Below are 17,938 nucleotides of genomic sequence, written 5' to 3'. Positions count from 1 at the left end.
TGTCCCCCTGACTATCTCCTATATCCCCCCTCCCCCGGTCTGATCTCGCAACGAATCATTGTGCTTTCTACGATGACGATTACTGTAATAACATACCTTACGAGTGACATTGTGCTCTTTATGACAATACTATGCGATACGTCATGAGTCATTGTACAAACCAATATGTTAATGTATCTTATGAGTGATCATGCTGTAACGTGCTCCGATACCTTTGGGTCTGGCTAGCGCCATATGCAACTCTTAAATAAATAAATAATAAATAAATAAATCTCATTTATTAACAACAATTATTCGATTTTGATAAGGTTTGTCCTGACATTAATCATTTCAAATTCATTGATTATTAACAATGTTAATGATGAAAATATGGGATAAATCTTCTTAATGATATTTATTATAGTAAAGACAAAAGCTTATTTACATAACAAGCCTGATTGTCCATTTGGAGGCTGGACTTTTATTCTTAGATGGCCTAGTCCAGCTAGTATCCCTTCATGCTTGGCTCAAATTCTGGTACTCAAAACACACTAGCTTCTCTCGCTTTGTTATAGCAGACTGCCTGAGGCAAGATGGAGCTTTTTCATTACCCTGGCTCACTCATGTCAAAAGATCTTTCACTGACATAGGCCTTTTTAATCTTTTTCTTTACCCCAATGAAATTGACAATTCATCTAAGTCCACAGTGAAAACCCTTAATTGCCAATTTAAAAACAAAGTCAGATCCGATAAAAATCAACAATTGAGGATTGTCCAGTGCTATCTAGATATAGAGCAGTGAAGGAGCTGGATGAACATGTTCTAGATCAGCTCTAGAACCTCAATGTTTCTTCTTCTCAGCATGAAAGCGTAGGGGGCAGAGAAATCTTTAACAATGTCAATCCATTTGCCAAATTCCAAAGTCTAACCCCATAAGCCACGCCATTCGAGACCTGCACTGGTAACCAGTCCAGGCAAGGATTCATTTTAAATCTATGTGCATTCCGCATAAGACTGCACAGGGCTACGTCAGCCTACCTTAACTCACATACCAGGCGACACACACCTCAACGAGAGCTTAGATCTGTAACCGGGGTGGCAGAAGTTATCTACATCTGGCCCCAAAACTGTGGAACACTTTGCCCATTAATCTCCGGAAACAAACCAATCTGTTAATGTTCATAAAGGCATTGAAGACATGGCTGTTCACTCACAAAATTTGGCCAACTAGCCCGACTCCTACACAGACACTGGACAGCTAGCACTAAGATGCCACGGCAAGCACGCGCTCTACAAAAACCCACATTTAATTTAATTTCATTTCATTTCAATCAATCTGATTACAGTTCTCCAGGGCCATTAAGAATCACAGACTACCAAATAAAGTTAGATGATTTATTACAAAGCTAAAAATAACTGGATGGACAAACACTTCAAGACAAGGGTGTAGAAATACTGTGGGACTAGTACAAAGCTAAATCTACGAATAAAGTTAAGATGGTGTAGCATACACAGGATTTTTAATCCAAGATTCAGGACACAGAAAATTAAGGAAGTATCCAAGTTCCCCTGCATCGAATGTTCATGAAAATAAAGCATTAATCTGTCCCTACACTAACACTAATCAATCAATCAATCATATCATATAATTTGTAAAGCGCACTACTCAGCCGTGAGGGTCTCAAGGCGCTGGGTGGGGAATGCTGCTACTTCTCGAAAAGCCAGGTCTTGAGGAGTTTTCTGACGGTCAGCAGGACTTGGGTCTGCCGTAGGTGGATGGGGAGGGTGTTCCAGGTCTTGGCGGCGTGGTGGGAGAATGATCTGCCGCTCTTCGGAAGCGGGGGACTGTAGCGAGGGCGAGGTCGGCGGAGCGGAGCTGGCGGGTGGGGGTGTAGAAGCTGAGTCGTCTGTTGAGGTACGTTAGTCCGGTGTTGTGGAGTGCCTTGTGTGCGTGGGTGAGGAGCTTGAAGGTTATCCTCTTGTTGACCGGGAGCCAGTGCAGGTCTCTCAGGTGGGGTGTGATGTGGCTGCGGCGAGGGATGTCGACGATCAGGCGTGCAGAGGCGTTCTGGATGCATTGGAGCGATCTCAGGAGATTGGCCGAGGCTCCTGCGTAGAGGGCGTTTGCCTAATATTCAAACTTGCTGCTGACAAGGGCCTGGGTGACTGTTCTTCTCGTTTCAGTGGGGATCCGCTCGTAGATCCTACGGAGCATGCGGAGGGTGTTGAAACAGGAGGAGGAGACGGCGTTGACCTGTTTAGTCATCGAGAGGGTGGAGTCGAGGATGACCCCTAGGTTGCTTGCGTGGTCGGTGGGTGTTGGAGCGGTTCCCAGTGCGGTCGGCCACCAGGAGTCGTCCCAGGCCGAAGGTTTGGATCCAAGGATGAGGACCTCCGTCTTGTCCGAGTTCAACTTCAGTCGGCTGTTCCTCATCCATTCAGCAACGGCCTTCATTCCTTCGTGAAGGTTGGTTTTGGCGGTGTGGGGGTCCTTGGTGAGGGAGAGTATCAGCTGGGTGTCATCGGCGTAGGAGAGGATGTTGAGGTCGTGCCGACGGGTGACGTGGGCGAGCGGTGCCATGTAGATGTTAAACAGGGTTGGCTGAGGGATGAGCCCTGGGGTACGCCGCAGATGATCCTTGTGGCTTCGGAGCGGAAGGGGGGAAGACGGACGCTCTGTGTTCTGCCGGAGAGGAAGGAGGTGGTCCAGTCCAGGGCCTTCTCTTGGATCCCAGCGTTGTGGAGGCGTGTTCGTAGTGTGGGGTGACAGACCGTGTCGAAGGCGGCTGACAGGTCCAGGAGGATGAGGGCCACCGTTTCTCTGTTGTCCAGCAGGGAATGGATATCATCAGTGGCGGCGATGAGGGCAGTCTCAGTGCTGTGGTTGCTGCGGAACCCGGACTGGGAAGGGTCCAAGATGTTGTTCTCCTCGAGGTAGCGGGTCAGTTGTTTGTTGACGGTCTTCTCGATGACCTTTGCTGGGATCGGGAGCAGGCAGATGGGCCGGAAGTTCTTGAGGTCCTTGGGGTCAGCCTTGCGTTTCTTGAGTAAGGTGTTGATCTCGGCGTGCTTCCAGCTCTCAGGGAAGGTTGCTGTCTCGAAGGAGGTGTTGATGACTTTCCGGAGATGGGGTGCGATGAATGTGCTGGCTTTATTGAAGATGTGGTGTGGGCATGGATCTGACCGAGATATGGAGTGGATGGTTTTCATAATCTTGATGGTGTCATCGTCGTGATGTTGGTCCAGTAGAGCAGGTGGTTGGTGCGGATGGTGGTCGTGAGGGCGGAGGTCTCAGTGGTTGTCGGGGTGGTCGTGGCGTTGAAACTGTCGTGGATGTCTGTGATCTTGCGGTGGAAGCAGGTGGCCAGCGAGTCGCACAGGTCTTGCGAGGTAGGGACGTCGTTGGTGCTGGAGCTGGAGTTGGAGAGTTCCTTCACGATGTTGAAGAGCTCTTTGCTGTTGTGCGCGTTGCTGTCTAGGCGGTCTTTGAAGGAGGCCCTTTTGGCCGATCTGATGAGGTGATGGTGTATGCGGGTGGCATTCTTGTGGGCGGCGTGGCTGTCCGGTGTTCGTTCACGGAGCCAGATCTTCTCCAGCTTTCGGCAGGTTTGCTTGGAGGCCCGGAGGTCTTCAGTGTACCAGCTGGGTTTCTTGTTGGTATGATTGTTGTAGGGTTTCTTCTTTTTTTTTTTTAAAACCTTTATTATACAGAAGGTGCTCACAAATACGGGCCTACAACCCATCGGGCCGGCCACCACACTGAAAGAAACATATCGGGCGGTACAGAAGCTCCAACAGGATATCATAGCAAACCATACGGGAAGCAAAGGCGAAAAGCCACAGAGCAACCACCACGAGCAGGATAAGAGAAGGTTGATTTTATAATAGAAGAAAGGGTATAGCAGAATAATGGCAATCAGTAAAGTCCAGAGGGCCGCGGCGGGCCGCGAGCAAGCAGAGATATAGAACACAGGATAATTCAAAAGGAACAGTTACATTTTGGCAAAGGCAGAACGTGAGTCCCACAGTAATAAGCAATTGCAACCGCTGCCCAGCGCCCACCCACCACTACGCGAACACACAATGATACACAAAACTGAAAATAGGCTTACAAAACTAAAAGCCCTCCGGTACAACAACCCAGGGGAGGAAAGAAAAAAAGGGGGGGGGAGGAAGAAAAAGGGAAAGGACATCGGGAAAAAAGGGGGAGAAGAAAGAACGCAGCCTCACTGCATGCGCCCCATGGCTAACGAAGCACTAAAAAATAGACCGGCACATGGAACTAGTGGTAACAGGAGTAATGAATGCGTAGTAAACCGTGACGGCAGGAAGACCAGAAGGCCCATGCTAGCAAAAACACCCCAGGGGGCCCACATGCCGACACCGCGTCCCGAAAAAAGAAGAAACATAAGAGCCATAGAACCAAAAAAGGAAAAAAGGGGAAAAAACAAAATGACAGACCCCCCCCCACCCCGCTCACCCCACCCTGCACCCCTGCAGAAGGCTATGGCCTACCCCCCAGCAGCGTGCCTGTCGCCCTAACAAGAACCCGAAATATAGAAGAGTTAAAAGTAAAGAAGGAACCACAAAGAGAAAAAGAAGAAGGGAAATAGGGAAATAACGACGGGAGAGGAGCCACTAAATCAGAACCATCAGCTCCCACCCCCCCGTCCAAAAATACTCAGAGCCCACGGGAAGATAATAAGCACAAGGAGAAGCTCCAGGAACATGAAGGAGAATCGAACATAGTCATACAGTCACAAACGGATCATCCGACCATACCGCAAGATAATAGTCCACCGAGGCAAGTTCATCTCAACCCTGTCCTTGTCTATCGCAAGCTGTAGTCGTCCAACGCACAAGGAACCAGATCATGAGGAACAGGAGGCGAATAACAGGGAGTCCAATCGTCAATCCACACAAGTCACATCGATTGCGACCCGGAGAAACCGGAAAGGACAGCAACCACCTCAAGCAATGCAGGCACAGTTCCGACGACAACAGGAGGAAAGCCGACCCGGCGGAGCAATCACAGGATCTTCGTTCGGCCATTCGAGGCAAAAAGGGAAAGGGAGATCCAACGAGACCGGTCCGGACGGGACCCGGCCGGCGGACCCCCGGCACAGGGGGGAGCACAGGATGATTGAGGGCAGCGGACATCCTTACACCCACACGAGCGGCAGCCGCCGGGTCCACGACCTCCAGGAAAGATCCGGCAGCACACAGCAGTGATGAAGCCGCACACACCGGGGGGGGGCCCAGCAGGCCCAGCAAAATGATCCTCCTCCAGGTCAGCGGTAGGTGCGGCCATGGGAGCACTCCAGGAGCGCAAGGCGGCAAGGATGTCGCCAAGCGTAGGCTCACCTTTACGGTATTCAGCAAACGTGCCATGCGGCGGACCAGCGTCGCCAGTCTCGGCCAGGCTGAGAGACATGGGGCCGGCCGCCATCTTAGAAGCCCGGCGGGGCCGCAGCAATCTCCGACCCCCGTCCGGCCACCAGCGGGACAAACAGGATACAGCCGACCACCAGCAGAGGCACCTCCAGAGCAGGAAGGCGGGCCACCAGAAGAAGGAGGGTCGCCGGCTCCCCCACGCCACCGGCTTCGTTCTCCGAGTCCGGGCGGAGGGACTCAAAATGGCCGGACAGGAGAACAAAGGGGAGACGAGCCACATACACGGTCAACCCCGTCCACGGAAGGCAGCGCCCCAACACCAGGCCGCAGGACCGCCGGACCAGGCCCGGAGAGCCGTACCCGGTCTAACTGCACATCGGCCTCTCCGACCGAGCCCACTCCGCCACCAAGGGCCGGCCACAGCGCTCCGCCCCGCCTGGGCGCCGCCGAGGAGGTTCAGGCCCGCTCACTCCGGAGGCCCCGAAGCGAACAAGGGCGCAGCTCAGGATCCACGGCACCCAGGAACAGACGGATCAGACGGTAAGTGCCTGCGATATGTCTTAGTTCCATAGTCTATCAAAGAATACTTCCCGGGGCAGGATAAAACACAGGATAGACGTTCCAGACAGGAAAGCGAACGGAGCCGAGCTAAAACGCGGCCATCGCGGACGCGAGCTTGGCTCCTCCCCCCGTTGTAGGGTTTCTTGATCGGGGCGAGGATGTTGGCGCAGTTGTTGATCCACAGTCTGAGGTTGCGGGCGGCGGTGTCGGGGTCGGTATGGTCGGCAGGTGGGCTCTGGGCGAGGGTAGTGGTTAGCTGGTCTTCGGTGACTTTGCACCAGTAGTGGTGAGGCATCTGTTGGGTGCGGTGCTGCGTGGTGGGTTTCTTGAAGGTGAAGTGGATGCAGCGGTGGTCGGTCCAGTGGAGTTCAGTCGTATGGTTGAAGGAGACGTGGGGGCTTGCGGAGAAGATGGGGTCAAGCAAGCGTCTGACCGGCGGAGTGGGTTGGTGTTGTGACGAGTTGTCTGAGTTGGCTAGGTTTTTTTTTTTTTTTTTGCAGAGTTTTATATAGCGCGAACTAGATCCGAACTGAATCAGGTATCAGAGCACTTTACAGAGCACCAGTTACGTTACATGAGGGCACGCATTCATTTTGGGCACGGGGAGATTAAGTGATTTGCCCAGAATCACAGGAGGTTTTTGGCATCGTTACCGAGACTCGAACCCAGATCCCCAGGTCCGAGGTCGAGCGCCCTAGCCATTAGGCCAACCCCTCTCCCCTTGTTGTCGATCAGGGTGGTGGAGTTGGTGTCGTTATTGTTCTCGAGGTGGAAGTTCAGGTCCCCGAGGAGGATGTAGTCCATGGAGGCGAGTGCGTGTGTGCTGACGAAGTCGGCGATGGAGTCGATGAACTGTGGTCGGGGTCCGGGCGGTCTGTAGACGAGGGTTCCTATGAGAGTGGTGTTGGGGTCGGTGTGGATTTGGAAGTGCAGGTGTTTGGCGGTGCTGAGGGTGTCGTTAGTGTTGGTCGAGACTCTGAGAGTGTTCCTGTGGACGATGGCGATTCCTCCTCCCGCTCCGTTGGTGCGGCCCTTGCGGGTGATCTTGTAGCCTTCCGGGATGGCTATGGCTATGTCGGGTGCCAAGGCGGGGTTCAGCCAGGTCTCCGTCAGGAAGGCGACGTCTGGGGAGGTTGAATTGAGTAGGTCCCAGTGTTCAATGGCATGTTTTCGGGCGGAACGGGTGTTGAGAAGGATGCATCTGAGGTGGTTGGGTTCTTTCCTGGTTGGCAGCATGGTGGGGCGGATGCTTGTGAAGCTGCAGTTCCGGCAGGTGAAAGCTCCGTGGGTGCGCATCGGGGCGGCCAGGAAGCAGGTGTGTGATCGTCCGGTGTTGAGTGCATGGAGGGTTCTGGCATCGTAGCGGTGTCGGGCATCATGGCGTTCGTGGTGTCCAGGGGTCCTGGTGCTGCGCGCGGTCCAGGCACGGACGGGCACAGACGGGGTTGCCATAGGTGCGCCAGAGGCGCGCCCGCTGAGTGCGGCCGCGTAGCGGCTTCCATATGAGGGGATGTGGGAGGGAGGAGCAGCTGGGAGCGGGGCGGCGAATGGGATTGTAGGTGGGCGGGGCAGGGGAATAAAAACAAGTCTGGGCAAGAAAGCAAGTACAGACACAAGGGAATAAAACAAGTCTGGGCAAGAAAGCAAGTTAGGCACAGGGGGAAAATACAAGATTAGGCAAAAACAATGCAAGCAGAGCCATGCAGCAGCTTGGGGAGCGACCTTTCTGCGAGCAGGGTCATTTTACAAGGCAGGATCAGTTAAGGTGCCAGCATGTGGAGTCTCTCCACTTTTATTGGGTCATGTAGCATGAAGCTACTAAGACAGAAATCATTCTAAAATGCTCTAGCTCCAAAAGCAGAGAAGTGGGTACTTTCACTACTTACAATTCTCCCAGTATCTCAGGTTTCTCAACAAGATGCACTCGGGTCATGCTATTCGATCAGGTCACATTTTCGTAGGTAATTGCTATGCCAACGACTTAGCATAATGACCTTGATTCCCAGGTCCTCTCCGGTGAGAAAGTACAACAGTTTTCTTATCTGCATTAGCTCCCAATGTATCCTTTTCTCTCCTTGCCTAACACATAAAACAAAGACATTAATCTAACTAACAAGGGTGCTTCTTCCACAAGCTACACAAATGTGAGTATGAAGAGAATAAAACATGCACATGGAATTCAACTATTATTTTCTAATGCAAGAGCCTCCAGGGTAAATTCATTTCAGGCCTACAATATTCAGCTAACATAAGAGAGATGAAGATGAGCTTTACAAAGTTACATAGAAATGAAGACATATGCAGTTAATATTCCATCTGTGTATAAAATGACATGATTTATAAACACATTCAATAATAAAATGATCATCAAGGGCGCAACACAAGTGCTTCAGTTAGTGTTCTCTGCTGTTTATATTTGATTGTTTATTTTTGATTGTCTTCAGAATTCTTCAAATGATCTACGTTTTGGCCTACACATGTCAAGTTCATGTTATTACATTACAGGATCCTAACACTCAGGTTAACACAACAAAAGATTATACATGGATACAGTCTACACGTGTGATTATAATAGATTTTTTGCTACATCAGTCAGAAGCAGGAATGGAACGCTACCTAACATGGGTTCCAAATAACGAACTCACATTTTATTTAACTCATTTTAGACTCAGCACCATGAACTTTGGGGTAATCTACCCTCATCAGGGCACATGTCTTCACTCTTTTCCCCCTTGTCCCAGTGTCAACATCTCAAACAATCAATGGCACTCTATGTTTTTTGTACATTTTATGACCACCCTAGACAACAATATTTATTACCATGTATACGCACCCTTTGCTTCAGTTATTATACAGTTTGTTTGAATTCTCTCCAACTTTTAGCCAACAAGCAATGTTGCCTTGTTGTAATAAGCTTTGTACCTCAGGCTTTTAGACTCAGAAAAGGATTGAGGGACAGATGTATTTCCAATTAACTATGATATTTAGTGTTGTCATGCTTTGAATTTCTATCAGTAATATTATTTTATGGATTTCATATGGTATCGTTTTATCCTTGTTCAGTATTATTGATACATTTTACTTCTGATGTAATATCTTTAATGGCTCTTAGCTGAATAGAGAATTTTTGACTGACTGAGTGACTGACGTAACATAGTTGTGCAGTGCAAACATCAGTGATAATAAAAAAGTTTTGAACATAGATTTTTGGCTGAAATCATTCATCTTGATAATAGACACCTACATAAAAAAATTCATTTGTTGTGCTTAACAAGTGATAAAAAAATAAACACATATGCATTACACCTTGAAAACAATAATGAATAACTTAACTTTGTGTATTTACAGAAAATGCAGAAGGCAAGGGGAAATGTGTCAATAATATACATATAAGACTTTTTAAGTTTAGAACTAACATTTTTTTACATTTATTGGAAAACAAACGTTTTGCCTTGTTTAGTGCAATTTTTACATTATGTTAAATTTGATTTAATTCAAATTACATGTAATGCATATGTTTATGATTTGATAGTTTACAAAAATTAATTGAAACCCACGTGTATAGACACTTAGTTTTTTATTGATTGGTGTAAATTTTGGTTTACCTGCCCATCATCATTACGTCAGCTTCATCAAATTATCAAAAATATAATACATTTATACAGGTTTATTTAGTTTACTTTCTTAAACTACCACTTTGCACACATATACATTACACATTTGTATAATATTGCTTGTAAGAGTGATTTGAAAATGCACGAGTCCAGAGATAATATCGACAGATAATTCAAAAGTTAGCAAATAAAAATTAAGTCTACCTTCGATTCCTGCAACAGCGGGGTTCTGTAGCTTTGTGATCAAGTAGCTGCAGCAATGGCAGGCCTTGAACGATCAGTTCCATGACAGAAAAGAAAGTGTGAAACAGTAAGAAGGTAAGTCAATGCCTTTTATCCCTTCTTATCCACCAACTCAGGTGTGGAGGTTTCCCTGCCACAGTTGCGTCGGCTGGAAGGCCTATTGTGATTGTCGTGGTGGACAAACTGGATACACACCCTGCAACAGCTGCTTTTGGCTATGGCGCTGTTGATGCGTGTGGAAACATCTTACTGAGTTGGCTGCCTCCGACAGTCGTTCGTCCATCAACCCACAAACATCTAAATAGAGCAGGTGGACCACCTAGGAGGCGGACAGAGAATCAGATAGAAAAACAATGGCAGTACAAAATCTGCCAAGATATACATTAGGCCCTTTATCTTTGTGTGATTGTGAGGTGTGATTGGTATAGTTGATCTCAGGACACAGGGAAGAACTGCATCAATCTGAGTGAGACTCCACTATTTGAGGTTTAATTTGAAGTGAATGTCAAGGTAGGTCCGAAAATGTTGCTTAGGACCGGTTCTTGTGCCCATGAATATCTTTAATTTCTTTAGAGGATCAGACAAAGTTAGTTGATGGAATTGCTTGCATTTGTTTGTCTATAAATTGCTGAAAGAACACGCTTGTGGAAAATTGTAAAGGAGGGTGAGCCGCAGCAAGGGGTGAGTGTCACAGTGTGCAGCGCTGGCATTGGCCGATTGCTGGAGAGCCGTACTGGTATTGATTGGCTGAACTGGCATTTGTTGTGATCGCCAAACAGAATTGTGGGTGATAAATAATTTCTTGGTTTAAACAAAAAGTCATTTGTGTTATTTGCATATGTGTGATTCAAAATGAAATTCCTTAAAGCACTGTAAAGTGTAATGAGGGGAGATGTGACTGTACCTGTTATAAAGTGGGAAGAGGCACCACCTGCAGGTATGCCAGGCCCTACTAGGGCAATAGACGTGGGTCTTCATACATGTGTTCGGCCCGCAAAGTGGCATAAGATCATTGAGAAAGATGGTCCTTTGACATTTCTTTGCTATGGCACATTTAATCTGAGAATCATCGACCATTAAAGGAGGACATTGTATGACATGAAACTGCCTCCTAGATGTACACAATATGAAGCACTTAATGGCTGGAAACATACAGCTCACCAGAGGCAGAGAGGGAGATTTCAAGGAAAGGCAAAGTAAAGAAAGCCATACGCATTTGTGCGAATTCTAGATGGGATGCAGATCAGAAAAAAATGAAAAAACTGACATAATTGAGGGAGCTAGATTATATCCTGCATTATTGAGTGAGGAAGAGGGGAAAGGGAAATGAAAGGATAAGAAAAAGAAGAAAAACACAGATGATACAGAGAACATAGCTGAGGACAGTGATAGCGATTCAAATGAGGATTTTATAACTGAATTATTTTTAAAGCGTCCACCCCCATACAATCTGACCCAAACTGGAGAATCGAGAAATATACCTATTGGTGAGACTTTCAAGGGGCCATTGGAATCAGTTAATATAAATTCTGATTTAATAGGAGATGATTCAGGAATGACAACCCCTCCAAATTCAGTTACTCTAAATGCTGTTCCTGTTACAATTGTTCCTGTGGTTCTTTGTATAAACCTGGATTGGCAGGAAATTCTACACCTACTTTGGCTGTTCCAACTGGTACAAGTCCTTCAGCTAGTGATTCTACTGGCTTGACAAGGAGACCAATTCCTCAGATACCTTTGGTTCTGGCACACAAGAATACCCCATGTGCTGCAAGTGCAGATCCTACATTAAATCAGACAGGATTTGACCCAGCTAGCAGAGTTTTCCAAAGATCAACACCCTTTTTCATTCCTAGAATGAATGTGATTCCAAATGTTGATTACACTACCCCAGGACAGAAATACCTTTGGGGACACCAAATTCTGATATGTCTCTTTTGAACTCATCACTGAATACAAATAGTGGTTCCTTTAGCGGCGAGAGAATTCTTAATATCTCAGCTGAACAACTTGATCTTACAGCCCGAGAACTTGATGATTTGTTCAAAGGTATAAACACCCCAACTAGTAGTGGGAATCCTGGAACAAGTGGAAGGTATACTCAACCCCCTGCATAATACCATCCCTCTAATGTAACACCATAAAAAATTGTTATCCAGGGATTTTCATTTTTGATCTGTGTTTTTGCATCATCAGAGAAGTATTTTAGCTTGGGTGGACATTGCTGACCTGGGCTGAATCTATCTAGACGACTTTTTCTTAAATTGCGGATGTGTTGCTGTAATGATGTAATATTTCAGGACCCATGAAACCTATACACTTCATTTTGGTGTCAAAACATAGGTTTTGGGGGTCAAGTAGTTTTATAGAGACAGAAAATAACTCCTCAGAGCAGTCCTTCCACCATTTTCCAAAATGGTGGCTGTAATAGAGGAAGAAGAGATATGTATAGAAATGAAACAAACAATAGTGATTTGTAATCCTTTTATGTATACACTAAACATAGTTTATGATCTGAATATGAAAAAAAGTAATGTTTATCACTCCTGTTTTACACTTTTTTATATTTCACTTTATTTATTTGTTTCAGCAATCATTCATGGTACAAATGCAGAATGTTTAACATTTGACAAGAGAATACCAACAGGGACATCTTTTTTGTAAGACAGGTTTTGCAAGTACATGTACATGTAAGTTCTGTGGGTAGAGGCTTAAGAAATGTTGTAGGTTTTAGCCCCCGATCAATATCTTCCGTACGATACTCACAGAGATATTTCCCAAATATGCTCGATTCAAAACATTTACACATCTTCTGATCAGGTAGATTGCTCTTTTAATGTGTGCACACACAGAATATGACACTGGTGGAAGGTCACTTAGTGGGATTGATCTCTTGAACTCACTGTACAAAAGATCGTCAAATGTGTGATAGTCAGAACTGGTTTTCCACACATGAACAAGGTATTTTTCTCTGTCTTTAAAGTCCCATTTTTCATGTGTTTCAGCAACTCTGTTTAGAAACTTCACAAGTTCAGCAGTTCAGGCTCCAAGTTTTGTTCCAATTTTGCTCATAGTGTCATTACCCGTAAGAATATATGACTTGATGAGAACACTGGGCATATCTGGGTCAATGTTCGGGTACAGAATATTAAGCAGGATTAAGTGTATTTTCTCGCCTGTTCCATAACATATCCATAACTCTGATAATCATTGATTAATGAACATTTCAACAAATCTAAGTAGCATAATAATAACATCTATGTAATTTGACAATACAATGACTCTATTGGAATCATTTCGAACAGCCCACTCACCATGTGGCAAAACACGAAGGTCAGCTTCCTCCAAATTGCTGTACAGTTCTTGAACAATATGGCTCGTACCTTTTGAAGATATCTCTGCAGCCACCAAGGGCCCGATGTATGACCCTTTTTAGAGTTGCGAGTTTTAGAAATGCGAAATCAGCCTTATTGCGACATTAAATTTGGGTATGCACAAACCCTACTTTGCGAGTCAGTAAACTGTTACTGACTTGCAAAATAGGGTTTACAAGTTTCTATTATGGAGAGGCATACCAAGGGCATCTCTTCCTAATAGCGTCTTGCAGTAGTATGTATGATTGTTTCGCGACTGCAAATGCGGTCACAAAATAATCGCAGATACTTCCGAGTATTTCGTAAGCCAGTAGCAAACGGAGGTCCACAGGGGACACCTTCCCCTTTGTGAATGTTTTAGAAAATATTTTTTAACAGCAGACAGTGGTCATATGAACGAGTGCCTGCCCTTAAAAAATTTAAGGAAAACTTTTCATTTTTTCTCTCAAGGCATCCCATTTTTCATTAAGGAAAACAGGCTTCATTTTTTTAAGTTGCTTTATTATAAAGCAAATACAGACATGGTGGCCTGATGGTTGTCTGCTGTCCCCAGCAGGCCACCATCTCTCTGATATGTGAGAGTCCTAAGGGGTCGCAAATTGTGACCTACCTCATTAATATTAATGATCGGTCTCAGGCAACATGTTATTATCTAATTTACCTGATATACTCAAGCACCAAGATCTTAGGTTGTATCCTACTTTCCCGCCTCGAAGATTCGGCCATCACAAAAAACATTTTTTGTCAGATGCGAATTGGGGTTCAGACAGAGCATTAGGACAACTGAACAATGCCTGAATATGTACCTAATTTGGGGAAAGTATGTGAAAGCCAAGTAGGCCTCTCTGAACCTTGCTTTTATTGATTTATGAGAGCTTCAACCTTGTTAATCACTGTAAACTGTGGGAGATTATGAGAAAAATCAGGATTTACTTTCTCTTATATTGTGCCTCCATCAGGACCTCTCAGTAAGATCCGCTACGGCCCCTCAGGCGAATGTTCTCCGAGCATTAAATCAATCAGGGGTGTTAGACAGGGGTGCATTTGGCCCCATTCCTTTTCCTGCTGTATATACATGGAATTAGTGAGTTTTGATTAGGAACAGTAAAGATGACCTCTATATGGGCCATACTTCTATCCCTATCATATTATATTAATATTATATGCGCAGTTGTAATAGCCCGAACTGAAAATTGCCTCCAGCGCCTCCAAGACTTGTTTTTAATGTGTATTGTGGACTTAATAATAACAATAAAAAAATGTATAAAGCTCATGGCTACACTGACTAGTGTGTCCCGGCGCTGCAGTACAAAGAAGAACATATTCCAGACAGAGCAGAGAAAGCAGAGAACGGTTAGACAGAAGGGCTTACAGAGGGAAAAAGCCACGCTTTCAACTCCTTTCGGAAGATAGTCTCAGAAGCCTCCAACTGGACCCCAGGGGGTGTTTATTCCAATGCTTGGCTGCTAAAAAACAAAAGTAGTGATCACCCATCCTTGCTCTTTCGATAGAAGGAATGCTAACCTGCCCGTCCCACTTGATCTCAATTGACGGGTCGGGGAATAAGGGGTTAGTAAATTGTGCAGGAAGGTGGGCCCCTTTCTTTGTAGGATATGATGGCTGACACATAGAGCCCTAAACAGAATTCGCTCCCTTACCGGAAGCCAGGGAAAGGAGGCTAAGGCCTTGTTAGAAGGGGCTCTTCTGGGTAGCATCAGAACATGACGCGCTGCTGCATTCTGGATGCGTTGGAGTCTCTGTATAAATTTGGTATTAGCTCCCAGGTAGAGTGCGTTCCCATAATCCAAGCGTGATGTCACCAGCGCATGAACCATTGTTTTCCTTGATGTAATTGGCAGCACATCTAAAGTCTTCCGGAGTCCCCGCAAAACTCCAAAACCTGTTCCTGCCACTCGCCTTGTGTGGTTCTCGAAAGAGAGGTTGGTGTCCAGCCATATCCCTAAATTCCTAACCTGCTCACAAGGGGAGGGCGTGATTAACAACAAAATTGGTTCTGTCGGGTAAGCGCCAATATTACTTTAAGGAAAGGCTGAAAAAGCTCAGAATACACAAACACAAAACCTCGCTGAGAAAAACGTTTTTATAATAAAAACAGGGAACACAAAACACGGCAATTACTTCATTCCGTTTTTGGTTTAGTATTTAAACATGTGAATGGTGACTGTTGTGAACATAGTGACTAGTGCAAAGCATATAGTGACACATATACAAATATATCCAGTTGGGGGATGGGGAAGGGATAGTGTCTTTTGTTCAAGGGCTAGTATTGTAAAGATTAAGATTCCAAGGAAACAGATGGTTAGTGTCCAAGTTCCTGGTGGTATCTTGGCCAAGTAGGAGCGTCGACGTTTCGACCCTGAAGCGCCCCAATTGGTGGTCGCGGCAGGTCTTTATCAAGACAGGGGTGGGGGACCTGGAAAGTAAGGGAGGAAGTATCAGAGAGGGTTCTGTGTATTTGCTTCGTCAAGTGTGACAAACATACAAATTTACTCACGGGTGGGTCTGGATTCCAAGGGGAAGCTTGTCAGTCGACCTGATTGGAAAATAAAACTAATTTAGGGCCTTGAACTGCTGGTCAAGGTCAAAGGTCTATTTTGGACGTGCCTAAGTGATTACTAAGCATATGCGATACTGGATGTGCTCAAATGATTAGTGTGTGGTGCCCATGGAGGGCTAGCTAAGTTACGCTGGGAAAGGTCTGCGTGGTCTAGGGACCGCTTGCTTACCCTCGGTTCTACGAATTGCGATGGTAACGCTGGCGATCCGAGCAAAGTCAAGGCGCCATCAGAGCTGTCAGGGTAAAGCTCGAAAAGATTGAGCCCGGGAAACCAGTGACGATAATTATACTAGTTGCTGGGCAACGCTGGTCGGCGGTGATGACGCGCCACCGCTCACCCATTCAGCCGGGGGGCGTGAAACTGGGAGACGTGAGGTGCTGATCCTCGAGGACGCGTGGCACGTCGGTTGCAAGGCAACTCCAGTGAGTTAGTATCCTCAGCTATGGTTGGCCAAGTACCCTGTCAAACGCAAAGGGGAACTAGTGGCAGGGACCAAAGTGAAGAACAGGTATTAAAATAAATCAACGCAACAATATACAGTATTCAAATATACATTCGCACTAACCCACACATGGGTTACATCATTTCGAGGGAGGATATAACGTTCAAATGGCCTGTTTTGAAGACGAGTCATATAAGCAGGTTAAAGTAAGCCCATTTGTTTTGAAATCTCCTCGTGCTCGTTCAATCCCTGACTCACAGAGTTAAGAGTGTGAATCCATTTACACTCTTTTCTGTTCAAAGCATTGGACAAGGAGCCACCTCTTGGATTTAGATTGATCTTTTCCAAGATGCGCCAACGCATACTTTCAGGATCATGATTATGAGTTACAAAGTGGTCCACCATGGGCGCCCCTTGAACCCTACAGCGAATTCTACTCATATGCTGTAGTATGCGTGCCTTCACCTTCTGTGTTGTCTGTCCCACATAGGGTTTGTTACAAGGACATAGAATGATGTATATGGCATTGTAGGCGCCATCAGAGCTGTCAGGGTAAAGCTCGAAAAGATTGAGCCCGGGAAACCAGTGACGACGTGCCACGCGTCCTCGAGGATCAGCACCTCACGTCTCCCAGTTTCACGCCCCCCGGCTGATTGAGTGAGCGGTGGCGCATCATCACCGCCGACCAGCGTTGCCCAGCAACGAGTATAATTATCATCACTGGTTTCCCGGGCTCAATCTTTTCGAGCTTTACCCTGACAGCTCTGATGGCGCCTTGACTTTGCTCGGATCGCCAGCGTTACCATCGCAATTCGTAGAACCGAGGGTAAGCAAGCGGTCCCTAGACCACGCAGACCTTTCCCAGCGTAACTTAGCTAGCCCTCCATGGGCACCACACACTAATCATTTGAGCACATCCAGTATCGCATATGCTTAGTAATCACTTAGGCACGTCCAAAATAGACCTTTGACCTTGACCAGCAGTTCAAGGCCCTAAATTAGTTTTATTTTCCAATCAGGTCGACTGACAAGCTTCCCCTTGGAATCCAGACCCACCCGTGAGTAAATTTGTATGTTTGTCACACTTGACGAAGCAAATACACAGAACCCTCTCTGATACTTCCTCCCTTCCTTTCCAGGTCCCCCACCCCTGTCTTGATAAAGACCCGCCGCGACCACCAATTGGGGCGCTTCAGGGTCGAAACGTCGACGCTCTTACTTGGCCAAGATACCACCAGGAACTTGGACACTAACCATCTGTTTCCTTGGAATCTTAAACTTTACAATACTGGCCCTTGAACAAAAGACACTATCCCTTCCCCGTCCCCCAACTGGATATATTTGTATATAAGTGTCACTATATGCTTTGCACTAGTCACTATGTTCACAACAGTCACCATTCACATGCTTTAAATACTAAACCAAAACGGAATGAAGTAATTGCCGTGTTTTGTGTTCCCTGTTTTTATTATAAAAAAAACGTTTTTCTCAGAGAGGTTTTGTGTTTGTGTATTCTGAGCTTTTTCAGCCTTTCCTTAAAGTAATATTGGCGCTTACCCGACAGAACCAATTTTGTTGTTAATCACGCATGCCCAGGTTCTGAGGGACACAGGGTTACCCCTTTTCTATAAAAGCACATGGGGAGGGGGTTGGTCACAGTGTCTGAGGCCACCTTGCCGACGACCAAACCGAGGGCGCTTTGCTTATCACTAGCACTTCAGTTTTATTACCATTCAGTTTAAGGCAGTTGTT

Source organism: Lissotriton helveticus, chromosome 4_1, assembly GCF_964261635.1.
Source record: "Lissotriton helveticus chromosome 4_1, aLisHel1.1, whole genome shotgun sequence".
NCBI classification, from domain to species: Eukaryota; Metazoa; Chordata; class Amphibia; order Caudata; family Salamandridae; genus Lissotriton; species Lissotriton helveticus.
The sequence above is the reverse complement of the archived record's forward strand: the minus strand, read 5'-3'. Positions refer to the sequence as shown.